Genomic DNA, 18,176 nt, shown 5'->3' with positions numbered 1-18,176 from the left:
TCCAGTGAGTTACTCCTGATCTGCATGAGAGTGAGAGCAGAGATAGGACCCAAGTCACAGTAGAGACTCCTGAAGGACTGAAGAATATTTTTAATCTCTGTTGCACCTACAAATATAGGCAGATGCAAGTCTGAATCAGCTGTCTGGGAACCAGCTCCAGCTCAGAAAACTGCAGATAAGAGGGTGGTATGGACAAAATAGTACATTCTGCTCAGAGGCTACTATTCTAGGTCCGGGGGGCTGTGTGAGCCAGCTGAATCTTTCTTTTTCACTTGGAGCTTGGTGCTGTCAGCAGCCATCCGTGGGTATCTTTTGAGGTAAGGCTGTGAGTGGGAGCAAGAGAGGATGCTTATGGCCACAGGCAGAGGCTACACGTTAGGTTAGAAAAATGTCCTCAGGCTGTATGCAACTTAGTGTATAAATTGGTAGAGGAACTCTGAATTAAGTTGCCAGAAGTGCTCAGATCAATAGATAGATTATTTTGGCTTCATTTAGCTTTGGATCAGGCTCTCAGATCAAGGGAAAAATAGATTACTGAAGTCCTTAACCTGAATTCGTGTAGGCAAAAGTGGAGAGGCAATCTTTCTTGCAGAGTGGATTGGAAAACCTCTGCTGGCCTTTCAGAGTTCTCTTCTGAAATGCTCACACAAGGCCTGGGTGGCTACAAACTTAGAGGGCAGCACTGGTTTTTTGGAGCTGTTTCAAGCAGCGTGTGTTTAATAGGACTGTCATCTTGATATTAAAAAAAGCCATCAAAGTAAAAGGCAAATGGGGTGATGGGAAGTTATAAATGTTTGCAACACAGGCTGGTCCTTTGGATTTCCCAATCCATTACATAACAAAAATGCATGAACTGTGTGATTAAGAATACTAAGTAGTAAGTACAGAAATCAATTCTGTTTAGTGAGGATTCAAATCCCCTTGAGGCTTTAAAATGTTTTCTAAGTCTAAGGAGGTGGGGGGAGGGGTGTGACATCTTTTCAATAAGTGCATAGAATTACTAAGCACAGGGGATTTATTTAACCAGGAAACTTACATTATTGAGATTAGACATCTCGTTTTCAAGGTGCTCCTAGAAGATAATGACTCCTATATCCATAATTCACTGTAGACATCAGTTTTGTCTGATAAGACATAAATTGGCCTGACGATAGAAGTTAGCAGTTTTCACTCTAAATTGCAGTATAGTGCTAGATAGCAGTAAAGAATGTGTGGGCCAGATTCACTGAGTTTAAGTAAAATTATAGAGCAGAGCATTTAGCTGTTCCTTTTGGGAAATACAAATTTCCCCTCTAGAACAAAGATGCAGTTTTTCCTTTGAGTAAAATATAACTGCTATGGAAAATAATGTAAATCTTTTTTTTTTTTTTTTACATTAAGAAGGGAAAGAGCAATGAGATTATTTATTCTAAAAAGAATGCTAACTTAAGGCATTCCTGAATGTTACAATATAGGAAACATTATAGTATAGGAAACACCTATAAAACATCATGTGCTTTTATGATGTTGTGATTAAATGTGATCAGTTAGCAGGAGAAGGCACATGAAATTCTGATTGCACTGAACTTGATAGGAATTTTGATAGTGGCTTTGATAGGCACAGACCTTATGTGGTATTCTGGAAACTGCAAAAGTATTTTATTTGTCTGTTCAGTTTTGAGTTATAGAATATTGTCTCTTTGTGTCTTAACTTGTTTGATTTTCTGGGCTGAAATAAATGTTATGGCTATGTATGTTGAGTGAGCTTAAAGCAATTTTTAACTAAGCTAAATTCTGCTGCAAATCCTTGTTTCAAAGGTGTAAAAGCTGCTGTGTTCAATTCATCATTGCATCTGTAAAATTGTCTTTTCAAAAGAAGAATGGAATACTGCAATTTGGCAGGAGTGAAGGGGGTTGTGAAGCTTTTTCCTTACTCATTTTGCATTAGCTGCTGAATGTAAAAGGAGGAAATGAAGAAGCTGTCTCCAAATTGAAGCAGAATTTAAAAGTAAAAAAAATAAAAATAAAAATCAATGATGTTTAAGTAATCAGATTTTTAGTTGGTACTTCATGAGTCCTTTCCAAACTATTAAGCAGATGTAATTTAGAGCCAGTGACTGGAACATTTGACTGAAGAATATCAAATGTTAGTACCTCTACCTCCAAGATATTACTGTGTTTCTATGTGCTTGTGGTCTGAAACTGAGCTTTTTACCATTTGGAGTATCTTCAAGGGGTGTTCATGGTAAGAAATGTCAAGCTTATTTTACAACAGCAGTTTCCTAGTTTCAGATAGTGCCTTCTCATAGAGCACTAGGACAGAGGTTGTGGGTCAACATGGAAAGTATTCTGCCCAGAACTGCTTTGTCATCTCCTATTATAAAGGAACAGAAGGAGGTGAATTGAGGCAGGGATTTTATCCAGTGTGCCATCTGCGTGGTTGCTTTCACATGTTAGAGAGCATGTGGTGTATTGAGTAGGTACTGGCTGCAAGAAGATACACAGTCTCTCTCTAAAGAAATGGGAGAGCCAAGAAGAAGCCTTCTGAATCTCCCACTTTCCACCAGGATAGCCTGTGGATCATAGTGGCAATGCAGTATGTTTACCTTGAGCTCATGACAGAGAACAATTCAGCCTTTTATGTGGAGTGAATAGAGAAATGTGACCATTTAGCATATAATTTGACATACTGTATTAGGTAGCAGTATGAAGATGCTCAGATGACAAATAGATGGTGATCAGAGGAGAAGCAGATGTACATTTTAATGAAGTACAGATATGCTGTGCGAGGAAAAAAGAAGGGAAAAGAAAATAGGGGTAAATATTTATTCCAGATTTACTGAAATGTGTCCATGTTACCAATTACAAATACATTATTTTTCCTTTGTCCAGCAAACCAAAGGAATTTGTGAATTGCACAGCTATGCTTATGAGTTCTCCAGTGACAGATGAGGCTGCGCCAGTAGAATGACTTTCACAGGACCACGAGCTTGAAGCTAAGGCTGAACTGTGAGTACCTGAGTCATGCTTCAACCTTAACTGCTTGTATGCCAGGCTAGATTATGGGTTGCCACATACTGTGAATACACAGCTGAAACCCAGTCTCCTGAGAAGCCCAAGGGTAGCTAATGATCTCAGCTATGAAGTCTATTCATTATGCAAGAGTACAAAACTCAATATATGAAAGCCTCATTCTTTCTTTACTAATGTCTTCGAGCTACCTGCAAGAATGTAGAGTGCAAGCATGTAGAAATCATGTAGCAGTGCGGAAATAGAATTAAATGTTAACAGTAGTGTAAAATTAGAGCTAGGAAGCGAAGGTTCAAGTATTTCCTGTCTGGTAAATTTGATTTCTATATCTTTTTGTAGATTTTTGTTCTGATATGCTACTGCTGCTGCAAATTGCTCTATCTATACCAGATAAAATGTATATAGATGTCACAACACTGATGTTACCTTCAATTTTTTTTCTACTTAGTTACTGGGTTTTTTTAAATTATTTTCGAAGTTCAGAATCTTTACACAGGGATCTGTGATATCAAGAGACAAGAACTCTTGCTGAGTATTTTATTTGTATTATTCTGATCAACCATTCATAAGCAGTTGCATCGTATTTTAATTATTATAGTAGGTGTTTCCTCACAGTCTGTAATATATCCATTAGTCTAGGACTAGAACCTGATAGGTAATGTCATCTATAGTTTAGGTCTACCAACAGACTTGACCCTTAGAGGTAGCTATATAAGTGAAGTAGTAGAAGTCTAAACTGTTATTTTTTCATAGGAGTCTTAACTCTGAAAGTACTCAAAACCGTGTAATAACATATTTGCAGTCTTTAGTCTTAGGATTTTAGTGGCTTGCATCTGAAATATCTGTAGCAGTGCTTTGGGATCCAAAGTCTTCACTGAAGGCTGTTCCTTGTAAAGCTATTAGCCCAGCAGAATGGAAATCAAAGTGGGCTAAATTTCTCTGTTTCTCAAGTGGGATATTTTAACTGAACATTTAAAAACTGACTAGAATAGCTTTCACACAGTTACTGTCACCATAATGCCTTTGGGAGATAGATGCAGAGAGCTGATACAGCTGGAAACAAAGGGATGAATGCGCCAGGATATGAAACGAGAGCAATTGAGTGCTGGAGGTCTGCCTTTTGGAGGATGAAGGAAATCAGATAAGCTATCTGTGGCCTGCACTCAGGAAGCATGACCACAGAGTCTAAACTAGTATGACTCCAGTTTCAATCTCCAGCTCTATATTTGCAAAATTCTTATGTCTGGTTTTCCCAATTTAATTCAATGGAATAATGCCTAGCTCATGAGATTTCACGCCTGTGATAAAATTCACCCACCCAAATGGTAAAGCAAGAACAGCTGAAATAAGAACTGGCCCAATGCCCTAGAAAGCTTCCAGATGAACATTTATCTCTCTTCACAAAAAGTTGTCTTGTACAGCTGTGTATTTTTGCCTTCCTACATATGTGTATGTTTGTAACTGAGGATACAGATGCTTTTTATCTTTTTTCTTATTATTCTCTTTCTTCTTATGCATATTCTCTCCTATATTTTGTATGTCTAGAAATGTAAGCAAAATGAAAACTGAATAGCTCAGTGCAAGAGCTTTGGTTTCTTAGCTACTCTTACCTTCAGAATCTGTGGTATAAAATTAAGAAACTTCCTCCTAAAGGCTTCAGAGTAAATATGATTAGCAAAACCCCCTCAAAAGCCAAAACCGCAAATCAAGAGGTTAAAGAAGTCTGAATGAAAAAACACATCCCCCCTGAGTTACCTAGGTATTAGTTCCTTATTATATCTTGTCATTTTCCTAACTCTTCAGTCTTTCTGGAGTTTTTCAGACAGATATTTCTGCAAACAGACATTAAAAAAAAAAAAAAGGAATTTGCCATAGCTGGGACAGGGTGCTTTTGATCATTACTTTTATAATACTTCACACATGAGGTTTCTGCTGTTATTTCAGTTTTTCTAGCTGGAGAACCTGAGGCACAGGAAGGATAAAAACTTGCTCCTTCTCAAAGAAACTAGCAAGTGAGCCACAAAGCAAACGCAAGCCCATCTGTGGTGAGGTAGGCCTCTCAGATGTCTTATTTTTGTATAATCACATTAGGAAATTGTTGTTGGGTGCTAATTGACAAAATCTGCTTATGTTCCTGAAGTTTGTACAAATAAATGAGAAGTGTGTCGTTAATTAGTGTCTATAAACTGTAACATTTTTCATTAAGCTCTTCCTAACCAACACTACTTTTCTACTACGTGAAACCAACCTGAAATAATAACTGGAAAGAAGACCTGGTAAAAGCCTTCAAAGAAGACTATTATATATTTCACAGTAAATAGGAAAAGTGCAAACTAAAGATCTGTTCCTTTTAAAATCTTGAATGTTATCTGTTTCCTGGTATTTGCTGGAATGCTTTTGTGTGAGCCTTGCTTGGGTTTGTATTTGTCCTGACAAAATATAAATATTTCAAAGTCACTGGTGTGCAGAACCAAACTGCAGAATTACTAGAATAAACTGAAATAGTCAGACATATGAGCAATGAAAGAGATGCTTCGCTTCTACAAATCATAGAATCATAGAATAATTCAGGTCGGAAGGAACCTTCAGAGGTTATCTAGACACCCCCCCTGCAATGTGCTCTGGGCCCAAAGAAAGAAAATCAAGATCGTGATCACAAAGTGACACTAGCTCTCCAGTTGTGGTGAATTTCAGCTTGTGCCTTTGGTACCAGCTGCTGTTTGTTCACATAACCAAATAGTGTAACATTTAAATAAGAGCTTTGGGAAATTCATTGTGGTTTAGGAGACAATATTATTCCAAAACCAGACTAATTCCAAGTAAATCATAATCAACAGCTTGAGATTCACAGTGCTTTTAGCATTATTTCTTCTTCAAGCTCTTCTACTCCCCTACAGATGAGGGAGTTTTACTGATTTATACCACTTAGTGACATAGGCTACTGTTTTTCTTTCAATTGCTTATCCCTTTGCTGGCTGTCCATATACACTATAGTACTTCTCATTATAACCCATAAATCAGCTCTGAATAATCTCCATTTTTTTAATTTCTATATTTGTCATGTTTTCTAATAGCAGAATTGGTTTAGTCCTAACCTGCATCATCAAGCAGTCAACACATTAGACACCAGTCTGGTAATTATTCATTAGTGTACAGGCCCAGAATGTGAGGTTTGGGGGGCAGTTATTTTTTCTTAATTTTTAATAGTTTGTGGCCCACAGGTTTCTTTTCCAAGGTCCCTAAGTAAGATGCTTCCATGCAAAATGCAGGCAACAATAATTACTGAATTTGGTATATTAATAAATCTGCATAAAATATCATAATTTTCCAAGAATTTCTGTGTGTCTTTTGATAGTCTGAGTCAGCTGAGAAGATTTGTCTTGGGGTTAGCTCTACTTTCAAGTGGTCTTAGGCAGACAGAGTTTTATTTCTACTGGATTATAAACTAAATGGAAACAACAGATTGCAAGAGAGCATTTCCCGAGTTTATCATAATCATTCAGACCATGCTTGTGTTTTGTTGGTAAACATCATTCTTTAATTCAGAAAGAGTTTGTGCTGGCCTGGGGGAGCCTGTCTCATTTGATAATGGGCTCTGAATCCAGTGGATTATTGCAGGGATTTTATCTTGCAGTAATCTCCAGGGAGAAATGTACAAACAGCTGGGAGAGCAAGAAGAGGCTGCATTGTGCGGCAGGAGTCCGTGGGGCAGAATTTTGGGGTGCTGGAGTGGATCTCAATACCAACATGAATCTTTTCTGTTTTTCTCTGGTAAGTGTGCACACACATTTTTTCATGGGTTGTTAAATTAATAACTTGAACTAGTGGGTGTGTTTTGATTGGAAAAAAAATCAAGATGTTGTATCACAAACTGTGCAAAGGTTGCACAATAACAGCAAGTCTCTCTAGCATAGATGAAATAGTTTGTGTATGAGAAATTATATATAGCAAAATACGATTCAGTAAAAATAAGGTAAAGCAAAATAATATAACAAATATACTCTGCACTATGTGTGACTATTGCAAAACATGCAGATTTAAACATAAAGCATTTGACCCCAACACAGAAAACAACTCATATATATGTTAAAATTACTAAATATATATATTTTATAATTTGTTTTAGGATAGTGGTGTTTTACATAATAGCATCTTTTTTTTTCCCTTTTTATGTAGTTTGGAAGAACTGCTAGAACTTTTCAACAATTAGTTTTCTATATGTCAAGCATGAATACATAGTCATCAGGGCTACACCATTCATATGCCAGTATTTATTCACAGAGTTTATTTAAGATCCTCTTATGGGTTTGGGGTTTTTTTTCCCCACTTCTTTTTTATTGTTTTTCCCCCTCTTTCTTTGCCCCAAGACAACTCGTCAGCATGAACAAGTAAGTCAGGGTAGGAAATCCAAGGAAATCGTTTCTGTTTTCAAAGCTTAACCATCTGCCAATAGCAATGCTCAGTATTAGTAATGGTAATTAGATTAGTATATTTGCTGTATTTAAACAGAAGAGTAGATGTTTGCCATTTTTCATCTTTTGTCCAGATGTATAGTATATCTTCCTTATATGTTTAGAAAGAACAATAAAAATCAATATTCAAACTGCACTGACACAAATTCAAATAGGGGAGCTGCTTTGTCTAAACTGTTCTCCCTTATAGCTAATCCTGTCTTAGTGGGCAGTACTGGTGTTCTCCAGATCATAAGGATTAAGAGCTGTTTTGGAGTACTTACAGTAAAACCCAGTGTTATTTTGGGATTCTGTGATAGGAGTCACTCATAAAAAAAGAGTTCTCTGGGAATTCAATAACACTTTTGATCATAGTTTAATGTGAATACCTGTGTATTTTTTCAAAGTTAACAATGGCTTTGTGGTACAATCTGTGACAGCTTGAAGTTCTTTAGGACAGAACTGTTCATCAATATTTTCTTGTTGTTCCATTGGAGCAGCTTCTTGCTTTCTGTTCACTTTTTTAAAAGGTGTTGAACCTTGTATCTTTTGACAAGTCAGGATTTAGACAAGATGTGAAGTAGATTGTGTGAGTGAGAGTAGGTCAAGTTGCATCTTCTCTGTTAAACTGGGTATGCAGCACCTGGAGTTTCTGTGAGAGAGGTAATCACTGCAGTAATAATGGATGGTTCAGACAAGTGAAAGCTAGTGCAGTGATAGTTTCTGTAATGAAATAATTAGTTCTGTTTAAAGTTTGCTGCTAAGAAGATAAACTCCATTCTTTATAAGATTGCCATGCAAGCCATTCTGTCTGCTTTGGTAGTCTTTTGAGCACCTCACAAGTTATCAAGATCTAAAGCTAATTCCTAGGTCACTAGTGTGTTTTATAAAACTCAGAGCCCTGTGTGGGTGCCACAGTGAAGTTTCTTCCTGTAATCAGATTTTCTAGCTTGGAAATGAGCTAGTGATCCAAGTATGTACACCAGCTACTTTTGCTCTGTTGGCTCGTGACTGTGAAAAAGCTGGAAACAAAGTGGTTGAAGTATCAGCATAAGGATATTTTTCTCTTCAAGACAGTCAAACCGGAAATAATGCACAGCAATAAAATATTTAGGCTTTAGAAAAGACTTTTAAAGACACTAGAGGATTCTTAGTAGATGTAAATAGCCACTGTTTATTTACATCAAGTGAACATCTAGCGTAACTGCTAATCCTGAAATCGTGGAAGTGAAGTTAGACTATGAGCACACAGAAAGAAAAAAGAAGTCCAAAAAAAATAGTATTCTGATGGAAGCATGTTCTTCATGTAGACTGACTGACAAGATTTCACACTGCAACGAGTGTATGCTTGTGTATGTGTTTACATATGCATATATATTTTTAAATGAATTGGTTTATAGATCAGACACTAGTTTTCTACCCTACTGAGCACAGTGGTTGAAGTAAGCTATAGCCTGAGAGAATGGCAAAAATATTCTGTTTAAAAACAGAATAGAGCCAGAGTTGCTGATCCAAAGTAGTGGAACACTATGGTAGCGAAAGCAACATCAGCTTATGCCTTTGGATTTGACTCTTTGAGGGTTTGCTTTCATACCTGTCCATAAACCTGAGGCATGTATCTAGCATGAGAGACACATGTCTCTCTAGGGCCAGTCTAGCAAGTGGTGACACGGAGGCTGAAGACATTCAAGAGCCACAAGACGGTTGTAAGGTCTTGTGGAGCCTGGGACAGACTCTGCCCTTCACAGGGAGGTGACAGAAATTACTTCACTCTCTTGCCACCTGGAGCCCTTTGATCTCCTAGTATCAGTGCTCCAGCTTAAGGTGTTTCCCCAGGAGTACCTTGTATCCTGAGGTGACTTCAGAATGATTTGGTTTCTCAACTGAGATTAATTTTGTATCTGCTCATTGCCTTGGTCTCAAGGGGTTTTCAGGCAAATTAGATTTGACTTTAAAACCTTGTGTCCCTTTTCCATTTCCAAAATCATAGGATAAACATCCTATCATCTGTGTTCCTTCTTTTGTAGGCATACTATGCTAAAAGGTCAACCTTAGACCCAGAATTTGCAGTGTATTTTCTATCTTATGGTGCTTAGCTTGACAGACAATTATATCAGAACAATACCGTTTATATTATAGACAATTTATAAAGAGGTGCACAAATCAAGCATTATTTCTGTATGCAGCTGCGAGAAATTATGTCACCAAACCATCTGCTTTGATATCATCTCTAATAAATGGCAGCAACCCACACATCTGAGAAATAAAATATATTACTGAATCTTGAAGTCTTTGAGTTACAGTAGAATATTTTTCTGCCATTATTTTCCTGAATCAATTCTCTAATATCAAGGATATACACACTGGGTTTAGCACCAATTCACCCAGAACACTACCAGTTAATCCTGTCCTGAGTTACCCTCTTTTTATGACAGAGTATACTTTTACTGGTTTGGCAGCATTTACTTCTGGAAGCAGCGGATGTTTCTCTTTAGATGAGCCGATCTTTGATCATGGCTGTGTATTTAGCCCCAGTAACAGGCTTTTCAGATATTTTTCTACAGAGGCTCCAATTAATAAAGTATGCATATCCGGAACATGTTCAGGTATTGAGCCTCCCTGGCACACAAGGATTGTGTCTGTTTGAGCAAACCCCCAAAACAAGGTAGCTGCATGTAACCTCCCTGTCAAGTATGGTTTTGATGGTGTTTTAACAACTGTCCCAAGGAGCCATTTGAATGCCTGTTTGTTGACACAAGGCAAGTGTGGGTCAGGGACAATTCTGGCAGGAGGAACCAGCGTAGATGATCACATTACAGTACACTGATTCATTCTTGCCCATCATTTCATTTACTGAGAGATGCAGCCAAATGTATTTTTGTTTCAAAGAAAAACTTAATTTCAATAAAGTCTCCATAAGAAAGTGCATGTGGGGAGCATGAAAAACATAAGGCAATAATTAAAGACTAGATCCTACCTTCTCTGGCAGTGAACAGTGGCATTAGTAGTGGAACTAATGAAGTCAGGGAAGAATTTCATATACTTAGAAGGTGCTCACATCTTGTATATCAGAAACCTGTGTAAGAAGGGCAGTAGAGAAAGGATACAGGCTTTCTAATCACAGGGTTGCTCAGATCAGTTTTTTAAGTTCAACACTGATCTTAGGGTTTGAGCCAACTAAGATACTTTGTCTATTTCTCTTCCATATGGTAGCTTGCTAACCATCAATTTTGCTAGCAAAACATAAAGTTAAGTACCAAGAGAAAATCTAATTGTCTCAGTGATTTTCAGTAGCATTGAACTAGTTATATATTTTATTTTGATAGTTGGTTCAAAGTTTTGCTGTTATCACAATGTAAAATATATTACTTCTAACGTTATAAACTGAAACAACCCATGGCACTGAAAACTAATGTTTCTATGGTGCAGGATGCAGAGAAAATAAGTGTTAGTAAAAGTGGTGTGACAGATAAATTATTAATTAGATGGAAAGTATCCATATGGTAAATAGAAAGATGTTAATTCTGCTATGGCTATTGGGACGTGATGCTACTTAGAAATTGATTTGACTTAAAAATATATGTTTTAATGAAGAGGGATTACCTGAATGTGGAAAGACTATCCTCTAATGTGTAGTGTGAGTAGCAGAGATCTGAGTGGTTTGGTTGAGTTTTGTAGTGCTTCCCATGTACTCATCTTCATATATTCCTTGTTCATTTTAGCTGGATTGCTATCATATCACTATACACAAGAATTCCCATGTAAACACTGAGCTGGAGAATGACATGACTGCATTACTAAATGCTCCTCTCTCTGCCTTTTGATGGATCTAGTCTCTGCATACCATGACAATAATGTCATGCAAAGAAAAGAGCTAAATACAATTATTTTCTTCTAGATCTGAACTAGGATATTTTTTCCCATAAAACTCCTGATGCAAGAGGCTTCAAAAGCTGTGCCTGCTCCTTTTCTGAGCCCATCACATCCTTTCTTGTGCCAGTGCTTCCTAACACCACTGTGCCCTTTCCTGTGACTTCTCACTCTTTCTTGCTCCCCTGCATTCTGTTTTTCTCATCCCCTCATGCTTGCTTCCTCATGCCTGCTTTCTATACTGTGCCATCTTTCCCCAGAACATTCTTTCTTTCTTACATTCTCTTTCTCTTTCTTGCTGTCATGGTTTAAGCCTAGCTGGAAACCCAGAACCACGCAGACGCTCACTCCCCCACCTTCCAGAGGAATGGGGAGGAGAATCAAAAGAATGTAACTCCCACAGGGATGAGATAAGAACAGTCCAGTAACTAAGGTATAACATAATCACTACTGCTGCCACCAATAATAATAATGATAAAGGAAATAACAAGAGAAGTGAATACAACCACTCATCACCCACCAACCAATACCCAGCCCGACAACAAGCAGTGATCTAGCCCTTCCGGGTAACTGCCCCCAGTTTATATAGTGGGCATGACGTGCTGTGGTATGGAATGCCTCTTTGGTCAGTTTGGGTCAGGTGTCCTGTCTCTGCTTCCTCCTGGCTTCCCCTCCCCCCTGGGAAAGCATGAGACTCAGAAAGTCCTTGGTCAGACTAAACATTACTGAGCAACAACTAAAAACATTGGTATTATCAGCATTGTTCCCAGGCTGAAAGTCAAAACCACAGCACTGCACCAGCTACTAAGGAGAAAAATGCCTGCTACTGCTGAACCCAGGACACTTGCACTCTGTTTTCTTTCACATGTGCACTTTCTTGTGCCCTTTCTCGTGTATGCTTGCACTTTTTATGCACACTTCCTTTCTCAAGCACTTGCGCTTCTCATGTTCTTGCCTTTCTTGCACTCTTGCTCTTCCTTGTGTGTTTCCTTTCTTGTGCTTTCATACTCTCTTGCCCTCAACCTTGCCTTTCTTGCATCCACCCTTTCCTGTGCCTTCACACTTGCTCTTCCACACAAGAGCATCCTCCTTTTGGTGATAATTCCCTCTCATGTGTGCTCTCTCCCTTTTCCACGCAAACTTGCAGTTTCACTCTCTCTCTCACCAACACTCTTTCTTACATGCTTACTCTTTCTTGCATGCAGGCATACTTTACCGTACCCTCTTCTTTTCTCATGCCCTTGATTTTTCTCATGCCCTTGATTTTTCATATGCCTTCCTTCTTGAGCTCTCACACCTGTTCTCACAACCATTTTCTTGATTCTTTTCACACCCCCATGCTTGCTTTCTCACTTCATCTCTCTGCCCCTCACCACAACCTGCACTCCCTCTCCTTGTGCTGTTTCCCTCTTTATTTCTTATGCAACCCCTTTCTGGAGTGTCCTGTCTTTCTTGTGGCCTTGCGTCTTTTGTGCCCTCCCTCTTTATTGCACTTGATCTCACCATCCCTCTTTCTCACTTGATTTAGCTTTTGCTCCTCCTTGCTTTTTTTGCTCCTTCTCTCTCACCCTTTCTGTCTTATCCCCTTCAGTCACACTCACACTCTTTTCTCATTCATGCTGACTTTTCCTTGTACACTTGCTCTTTCTGGGCATTGGTATACCCTTTCTCATGCCCACTTTTTTTTCCCCATGCCCTTACTCTTTCTCTCATGCTTGGTCTCTTGCACCTTCACATTCTTTCTCACAACCTTGAACTCTTTCTGTGACCTCGTGGTCTTTACTGTAGCAGTGCACTCTCCCACACCCTCATGCTCACTTTCTTCCTCATATCATCTCTTTCTTGCACTTTTCAACACATTCTCTTTTTTATACACTATTTCTTGATTTCTGCATGGTCTATCTCACACACTGTTCCACACATACACTTATTTTCATGCCTCTGCTCTTTTGCTCACTTCCTTGTCCATGTTCACAATCCTGTTCTGTTCCTTCCTCTTACTTCTTCCTTTCTCCTCTTCACCTGCTCTCTCTTCTGTGTACCTGCTCTTCCTTGTGCACTCACTTTTTCTTATTTTCTTTCTTGTGTGCACTCATGGTTACTCATGCGCTCTACTTCTTGCATGCATAATCTTTCTCATACTTTCATTGTTTTTATGCATTTCTGACTCCTCATGCCTTCGCCCTTTCATATGCACTTGCTCTTTTTTCACATACTTGCTTTTGCTTACACACCTGCCCTTTCTTGCACCCTTGCACTCCATCTCTCTCACACGAGCTTTCTCTCATTTGAACTCTTTCTCACATTCTCCCTTTCCTTCTTGAGCACTCCTTCCCATACGCAACCCCTTATGCTCTTTTCTCCCTTATTCTCTTGTTGTCTATCCCCTCTTCTTCTCTTTCCCCATCTCCGTTTCCCATCTGTCCTCTTTCTTTTCCTTCAGTCTTCCTTGTCCTCTTCTCTGTCTCTTTTCTCTCTCACACATTCTCTTTTACACTTCCATTAAGCACCTCTTCATCAAAGTCCTTTCACCATTGAGGGAGAAGATATGGTTACATTCTACATTGCATAATCCTGGAACTATGCAACAAGATTGTTGTCTAGAAGTGCTCAATCCACAACTTCAAACTGGAAGTCTGAACCATTATTGCAACGTGGCAACCTAGTTACAGTAAGAAAAAATACTATTCTTAGGAATAAAGGCTGTTCCTGTCAAAACTCAGGCTCAGCTGCCTGTTAGGACCACAAGCCGTGTGTAGGGAGCTTTGTAAAGCGTGTGCCACTTTCCCAGGAAGCATTAGCTATTTCGTCCCTAGAACAAACTCTGGTACATAACTTGAGTATTTTCAAGAGGTTAAAACTGTAGTATTTCTCCTACAACATTTATCTTGGGTTATCAAGACTCTAGTAGACTGAAGCAAATAAAGAACCGTAGATAAACACTGTGCTTGCAAAAATTAATCATATCTTTGAACTGCTGTTTCACCAGTCGTTAATATTGCCTGTAAAATTTTACATATTAACAATATAACTTCAGATATACATCTGTGTTTATCTTCTCTACTAGAGGAACAAATGCTTTTTAATAATAATATACCAGGTTAATTTCAATAGTCTTGCACTGCTGTAAGTCATACTGCTATAAATTTAATTTCTCCCTTAATAGGTGCAGTTAAAATCAGAAATCAAAATTCATTGGGAAAATATTCAGTGCAGATCAAAGTGGCAATATCTAAAATCTAGGATCATTAGTTAAGAGTTTTTTTAGTTTTGCCATCTGCTTTCATTTAGCTCCTGAATTATGTAATAGTGGTGTATATGTGTAGTCTTGGCTCCTGGAGTTGTGGGATAAATGTGAAAATCGTAGTTTCTGTTAAAAAGCTGATATTCTTGGTGGCTGGAGAAAAAGAACTCTTCCATGTGCATTATAGCATACAGTTAAAAAAAAAATGAATGCAAATAGATTTTTTTTTCTAGACTAACTAGAAAACATTTTTTATAGTTCATATAGAAATGTTCACGTTTATAGTTTTTACAGAAATGTTCATATAGTGTTCAGGTGGATATACACATCTGATTTTACTCCTTATGGGCAGGTAATATTAGATTTTGTTGTGTGCTCATTTTTACCCGTGTGAAACTGTGGAATCTAAGTCATGATACTGTAAACTCCATCATTTGGGTACTTACTGTAATCAATTTCTACATGCTGTTTCAGAGAAAGAAGTAAAGGACTTCAAAAGACAGGGAGGGGAAATCACTCTATTTTGTAAATCACACAAACTGCTTCCTTTTTGAATTACTGTTACTTCAATATGTTTCCAAGTGTTCATCTTTGAAAAACTGTTTAAATGTGTTTTAGGAGGGCTCAATGGACAGCTTGTATGAGCCTGTCCCAGAACATCAAGAACCCAAGGATACAACTACTACTGACAGCCAGGCTAGCACTCCTGTGAGCATGCACGTAAGCTGTGGACCACCTGATAGGTCTACGTCTTTGGTAAGTAAAATTTCTTTGCAAAGTATGCAATGTATTTTTCAAAAACCTATTGCTCTGTGTGCGGGCACATGTGTGTTCAGCTGGCTTAACTGACAGTTTAAACTATTTAGGCTCTTTAGAGCCAATGACCCAATTTCTGTCCAGTCTTAACAAGCACACTTGAAAAACAGGTTGTGTGTTCCTATACAGCTAGCAGCAAAGCGAGATTAGTGCAGCTTCATTGTGCGAGGGAATTTCTCTTTGTAAGTAGTGGCATATGAAAATGCTGGGTACAGCTATTAGAAGAGTTTATTGCTACAGGTTACGCTATTGTAATCTTTGTCTTTTTTAATAATTAAAAAATGTATTTCTAAGGCTTGAGTTGTATGAGTTTTGTAACTGATGGTCGCTGAAATAATGTTGACATTTTACAAGACCTCATTAGGCAAATAGAAAGGAGGTTGTGTTCTGCTTGGTTCTTTTTCTTCCCAAATAATGTTACCCTGCTTAATCCTTTATTATTGGTATGGCGTTGGTATAATATATCATTGCAGATTTGACAAATACTTTAACATAGTATATTAAATTTCATAATCTTTTTCATTTAATAATCTCTGTTCTCTGTTTTACAATGCTGCTTCATTTATAATTACAATCTCTATCTGTAGCAACATATGATGGTGTCCGGTGAAGGAAAAAAGAGAAAACAGGTTGTTCATTATGCAAAGAAGAGAGACTGTCCTCACTTCAGAAATTATGCCAAACTTTACCCTTGTGCACTCCGGGTTAGGTACTCTGTACCTACGAGACTCGGTTTTGCAATATCACAAGGCAGGTTTGCACACAGAACTTGCATGTAGAAAGTGCTGGAGCTGGTGGGATAGGAGAATGGCTGGGGAATTATGGCATGCACTTGACAAATTTCTAAAGGAATGGAAATAACTTGTTCTTCTGGGACCCTTCTGCTGCTCCCATCTGAATCTGTGCATGTCCCTGTCTTTCAGATAATCACCATGGTGCTTTATATAATGGTCCTGGTTTTGAGAGCATAGCAAGGCAGAGATCAAAAGACGATTCCTCATAGCATTGGCACAGATCTATGAACCTGGGCTCTGAAATGTGCCTGCATTAAAATTTTACTGCAGTAGCTGGGAGATGCTATCCTGTGTGACAGGTTTCCCCCCATTATCAGGTTGTGATCTTGTTAGTATGAGAATGAACCTCCGCTACACTGTTCCAGCTAAGTGTGTTTTATCATGGTTGTGGAATATAGCTGTAAACCGATCCTAGCATACTTGTAGTATTTCAGCTGTATAAGTCTCTAGCTATTTGGCTAGGGCTGTATTACACAACCATATTGAAACATGCAATTCTACTAAGAAAGGTGGACCATTATAGTTCAGCTCCCACATCCATTCAGTCTTTTCCACTTTGCTGTGACTACAACACAACTTCATAGTTAAGAACAACCACACCAATATTTCCTGGTCCAATAGCTGTTTATCTTGTAGGAACAGTATTTAGAAAAATTAAAATGAAAATTAAAAGCAGATTTTGTTTTCTGGTTTATACTCAGCATGTGACATATGATGTCCTAATATGCTTTGCAATAGATAACTACTAGAAATTATCCTTTATCTTGTCAAGATATGGTAAAGACATATTCACAGCACTGTGCTCTGCTAAGGTTTTCACAATATGTAAGACTAGAAATTGGAACTACAGTGAACATTCTTGTCAGGCTTTTTGTTTCTTGTTTTTTGTTTGTTTGTTCTGTTTTCCGATTTGGCAGCATTATATCGGACTCTTCATTATATGAGTATAGAGTTAGGCTTTATGAATTCTTTGTCTACATAAAAGTAATCAACCCATCCAATACAGAATTTTATTTTCATTCAGCCAGCCTAGAGAAGCAGATTTTGCTACTAGTGTTGGATTAGAAAATCCTGTACGTTAATATGAACAAACTGCAGCAAAACATTTTTCACATTGCTCAGTGCTGGTTTTGTGGGATAGCACTGCACAGTCTATGAAGATACATGTACAGCAATGAATAGAACAATCCAGAACTTTGGTTTCTGCTAACTCTTATCCTACATTTCTGTTTTCCTAAAGGTGATTTTTTTTAGTGATGGCATATTTAGTCATCACTAGGTTTTAATTTCACGATCATTAAAAGCAATGCTAAATGGGTAAGCAAACTGTTGGCTCACTAGATATTAACAAGAAGCTTTCTAAGACTAGCTGTGGGGTTTATTTTGCTCTGTTTTGAGAGAATATTCAGCTCACCACTTAACTCAAAATAACGGCTGGATGCTGTGTCACTGTGCTGGTTGTAGAATCAACATGATTATTTATAAAATACTCTCTAGAAATGGAAAACAAGATTAGCGGTGACGTGTCAGCAGTGGGACCTACGGAAAAATGTCACTAAGGCCAAAGGACTATGTGTAATCTTATCTGCTATTTCTAGCATGTGAGTTATTAGACCTACACCTTGGATGAAGCCGTTAAGCTTATTAACTGAGCCCATTTGTACTTCTCTCCCATTTTTAATTCCGTCACTTGGTTCCAGGCTGCAGGGCAGCCCCCACAGCATGATAAATTCAGAACATTATTGGCTCCCTCAGGCCCTGATTTAGCCATCTATCATTATTCAGTAATGCACATACTTAAGTGCACTGCTAAGTAGGTACGGTCTCAAGTGCATGTTTAAATGGTTGGCTGAACCACGGCCATGCAGATTCCACAGACCTGTTAAATCTCCTGGAGTGCAGCAACCTGGACCACCACATTTCCTCCTTAAGAGGCTTTGCCTCTCCTTTTTTTCTATACAGCTTCAGAAATCACTGGGACAGGTGTTCAAG

This window comes from Neopsephotus bourkii, unplaced genomic scaffold (assembly GCF_033783945.1).
Source record: "Neopsephotus bourkii isolate Nb327-2 ecotype Australia unplaced genomic scaffold, CSIRO-AGI_Nbou_v1 NB_1350, whole genome shotgun sequence".
Classification (NCBI taxonomy): Eukaryota; Metazoa; Chordata; class Aves; order Psittaciformes; family Psittacidae; genus Neopsephotus; species Neopsephotus bourkii.
This window is presented reverse-complemented; position numbering follows the sequence as displayed.